Source organism: Cynara cardunculus (genome assembly GCF_001531365.2).
Source record: "Cynara cardunculus var. scolymus isolate 2C chromosome LG 16, CcrdV1, whole genome shotgun sequence".
NCBI lineage: Eukaryota > Viridiplantae > Streptophyta > Magnoliopsida > Asterales > Asteraceae > Cynara > Cynara cardunculus.
Window position 1 is genome coordinate 13,281,674 of NC_037543.1, and position 5,000 is coordinate 13,286,673.

The following is a 5,000-nucleotide window of genomic DNA, read 5'->3' on the forward strand; positions in this document are numbered from 1 at the left end:
CGCTTATCTATGTAACTTTTCTGACGATCTTGAACTGTTTTAATTCTTWCCCGAATCTGATCAATCTTTTCAGAAGTTACTTGCACAATTTCGGGACCTGTTAGTTGTTTCTCACCTACCTCATTCCAACATACAGGGGTTCGGCATTTCCGACCATACAACACTTCATATGGAGCCGCTTTGATACTGGAATGATAGCTATTATTGTATGAAAATTCTATTAGTGGAAGTTGATCTTCCCATGATCCTCCAAAATCTATGATGCAAGCCCTTAGCATATCTTCAAGTGTCTGAATTGTTCTTTCACTTTGTCCRTYTGTTTGAGGATGATATGTTGTGCTTAATCGAATTTGGGATCCTAATGCCTTTTGAAAACTTTCCCAGAATTTCGATGTAAATCTGTTATCTCTGTCCGAGATGATAGATAGTGGAACCCCATGTCTTGTCACAATTTCCTTAATATAAATTTGGGCTAACTTTTCCAATGAATAACTTTCTTTTATCGGTAGGAAATGTTCAGATTTGGATAGGCGATCCACTATTACCCATATGGCATCATCCCCTCTTGGGGTTCGGGGTAACTTCATAATAAAATCTATTGTAATGTGATCCCATTTCCAAACAGGAATTTCCAAGGATTGCAGTTTTCCATAGGGTCTATGATGCTCTATATTTACTTGTAGGCACGTCATACATTTTTCTACATACCTTGCTATGTCTTTCTTTAGTCCTGGCCACCAATAAAAAGTTTTCAAATCCTTATACATTTTATTAGTACCTGGATGGATGGAATATCGAGATTCATGACTTTCCTTCAGAATTATATCGCGAATATTCCCATAGCGTGGTATCCAGATTCGTCCTTTGAAGCATAGAATTTCTTTATTTTTCTTTTCTAGGTTAGCAATCATTTTTCCTAATCTTTCGACCTTTGAATAATCTCCTTTAATAGCCTCTGCTTGACATCTTTGAATGTTCGTATGAAAATCTGGTTTTACTTATATTTTCATCGCCACAGTTTTGATAGTTCCACTTCTTTCTTTTCGGCTTAAAGCATCAGCTACAACATTAGCTTTTCCTGGATGGTAAAGAATTTCACAGTCATAATCATTGACTAGTTCTATCCATCGACGCTGCCTCATGTTTAACTCTTTCTGGTTGAACAAGTGCTGAAGGCTTTTATGGTCTGTATAAATTTTGCACTTTGTTCCTAGCAAATAGTGCCTTCAAAATTTTAAGGCAAAAACTACAGCCGTTAATTCCATATCATGTGTTGGATACTGCTTCTCATGATCTTTCAATTGTCGTGATACATATGCGATTACCTTTCCTCTTTGCATCAAAACACAGCCTAAGCCAAACTTCGATGCATCACTATAAACAATGAAGTCTTCCGTTCCATCGGGTAGAGATAGAACTAGTGCGCTACACAAGCGATCTTTCAAGGTTTGAAAGGCCCTTCTTTGTTTTTCGGCCCAATGAAACTTGATGTCTTTTCGAGTCAGCTTGGTTAGAGGTACCGCTATTTTTTGAAAAATCTTGAATAAATTTACGATAATAACCGGCTAAGCCTAGAAAACTTCTGACTTCTGAAGGATTTCTTGGTGTATCCCATTTTTCTACTGCTTCGATTTTTTATGGATCCACTTTAATTCCTTCTTGTGACACAACATGGCCAAGGAATTGGACTTCCCTTAACCAAAATTCACATTTTGATAACTTGGCATACAACTTTTCTTTTCTCAAGAGACTCAAAATCAGGTGAAGATGTTCTGCATGTTCTGCTTCTGATTTGGAGTATATCAAAATATCATCGGTGAATACAATAACAAACTTATCGAGATATTCATTGCACACCCTGTTCATCAGGTCCATGAAGGCTGCTGGTGTATTGGTTAGGCCAAAAGGTATCACTAAAAATTCATGATGTCCATATCTTGTTCTGAACGCAGTTTTAGGAACATCTTCTTCTCTAACTTTCAGTTGATGATATCCGGATCGCAGACCAATCTTTGAGAAGTAACTGGCCCCAACTTATTGATCAAATAAATCATCAATCTTGGGTAATGGATATTTATTCTTAACTATCACTTTGTTAAGCTCCCGATAATCTATACACATTCTCATTGACCCATCCTTCTTTTTAACAAATAGAACCGGAGCTCCCCAAGGTGAAGTACTTGGTCTAACAAAACCTTTRTCAAGTAGATCCTTCAATTGAGTCACCAATTCTTTCAGCTCTGATGGGGCTAATATGTATGGTGTTTTGGCTACTGGTGCTACCCTGGGTATCAGGTCAATTTTAAACTCGATGGCTCTGTCTGGTGGAAGACCAGACATGTCCTTGGGAAAGACTTCTGGGTATTCTTTGACAATTGGGATCGATTTTGATTCTTTCTCTTCTCTGTTTGCATTGATAGCATAAGCCAAAAACCCTTGACATTTCTTATGTATACACTTACGAGCTTTCAATATGGAGAGAAGACTGGTATGACAATTGGGATCTGTTTTGATTCTTTCTCTTCTCTGAAACCAGGTTATAACATGCCACTTAATGGGATCTTAGAAGTAGAGTTGTTTGATGTATGGGGGATAGACTTCATGGGTCCATTTCCCCCATCAAATCATTGTCAATACATTCTAGTGGCTGTTGATTATGTGTCTAAATGGTTAGAGGCCATGGCTTGTGTTACTAATGATGCAAAAACTGTGGTTAAATTTCTTCAAAAATAGATTTTTACAAGGTTTGGTACCCCAAAGGCACTAATTAGTGATGAGGGTACCCATTTTGTAAATAACCTGTTGAGTGGAGTTCTTGAAAAGTACAACATTAACCACAGAATAGCAAATGCCTACCACCCGCAAACCAATGGATTAGCTGAACTCTCAAACCATGAAATAAAAGGAATTTTAGAAAAGGTTGTCAAGCCAAACCAGAAGGATTGGGCTTTCAAATTAGATGACGCTTTATGGGAATACCATACTGCTTTTAAAACACCTATCGGTATGTCCCTATATAAGCTTGTTTTTGGTAAAGCTTGTCACCTACCTTTGGAACTAGAACACAATGCATATTGGGCCATCAAAGAATTAAATATGTGCCCAAATATGGCTGCCAGTAAAAGAAAAGTCCAGTTGTGTGAATTAGAGGAACATAGGAATCTGTCCTATGAAAATGCCAAGATTTACAAAGATAAAACTAAAAAATGGCATGATAAAAGAATCCAACACCGGGAGTTGAGAGCTGGTCAGAAAGCTCTTTTGTTTAACTCTAGGTTAAAATTGTTCCCAGGAAAGTTCAAGTCCCGTTGGTCTGGACCTTTCCTCATTCATAAAGTTTATCCGTACGGAGCAGTTGACCTAATCAATCCCGAGAACAATTCTGTGTTCAAAGTTAACGGTCAAAGAGTAAAGTTGTTTCATGATCCGGTAGAAATTCCATGCTCTGTGAATTTTGTTACCCTTTGCTAAAAGCTTCGATATTTTTGGACTCTTTATAAGTCCAAAATATGTGTTTGAAAATATTTATATTTGTTTTAAATTCTATTTTTATAGTTATTAATATTATTAATAATATTGTCGTTAATTTTTGTGTGTTTTGTAGTCCTGTCAGTCATCATCTAGAAAAGCCTGAGGTCTTGCTACAGCATCTAAAAACTCTAGCCTTTAATGGAGAATCTTTGAAAATGTTAAAGTCTGAAATTTTTTGAATGGAAAATGCATGATGTCATTCTTAAAAATTAATTTTTAAGAAAATGGTCATCTCTTTTTAATGTCAGCCGATTTTAGTACCATATGCAAAGAGAAAAAGTACTACTTTGTCATTGAGGGGACTTGGCTACCAACCTTTCAAACATATCACTTGTGGTCAAAAATTAATTAAATATGACTTGTGTTTGAAAGCTCATGGTTGATATGAAAAGGAAGCCTCCATCAAAAGCACTCAAGTACTCCCACACCCTTTGCATGCTCGCAATGCTTACATCATGGTACCTCATCTTTCTTCCCATTTTACCCTCACCTTTTGAAAAAAAAAACCCATTTGTATTCTTAAGAAAACCCTCTTTTCTCTCTTCTCATTTCCCTCCCATTCCTCTAACTGTCGCTCCCGACCAATAACCGCCCCCCACCATCTCCAACGTTCGAATGGCAAGAGTAAAGCGAGCCACGATCGTGATCCTCCCCCGTCGCATGCATCTGAACAGTCGTCGACGCAACCGTCTGACCCACCATCGCCGGTGGCTACTGCCGCTGTGCGTACTCCCGTCTCTTCACGAAGACAGCCGGCGAGGAGAGGGAAGAGACTCCATTTTGCGCGAAAGAAGAAGGGTGAGTCATCTACACTCCTTATTGATGAAGACTCACCGTCTCCACCACCATTGTCGTCACTGCCACCGTCAACAGTCGTTGTCGACCCTATTCCGCCGTAAGTGCCTATAGTCGTGCTTCCTTTGCAAATGGTGCATCCGCGGCCATCATCCCATTTTCAGATCCCCTGAAGAAAGCAAAAGAAATGGTGAAGTCATCTACAATGTCGATTCCAAAGAAAGCCACAATTCCAACTTCATCTCTGACCACCACCAACAGGGAATCAATCAAAACTTCTCAAAAGGTACAATCCTCATCTGATAGTACACCCCCTGAGGGCCTCTTCACTTCCGATTCTGAGGAAGAGGACCCTGCCTCTATGGCACAAACAGGGGAAATTTTTATGGAAAGTGAGGCATGCAGTCTCGAAAATATTACTGTAATTGAAAAACCAAGGAAGCCTCTGCTTTTGACTGCCTCCGGGCAAGATAGAGATGTTGAGGATGCTATGCCTCATGTTGCTCCTCATGATCCCATACCCGACCTCAATGAAGAATTTTTTGGGGAAGATGATGAAGAACCACCTGTTGAGGTTGTGTCTAGGAAAAGAAGGTTGGTCAAGGCTTGTGATAAAAAGAAGTCAAAGACAGTAGTTAATGAGGAACCACCTAGGAAGAAGACCCGGTCTCAAA

The 5,000-nt window shown here is 39.0% G+C and overlaps 1 pseudogene; it reads left to right on the forward strand.

Annotated features, from left to right (window-relative positions):
- The window catches only part of LOC112529011, an 11,341-nt pseudogene extending 6,911 nt beyond the window's left edge, over positions 1–4,430 (forward strand).
- The last annotated feature ends 570 nt before the right edge of the window (positions 4,431–5,000 follow it).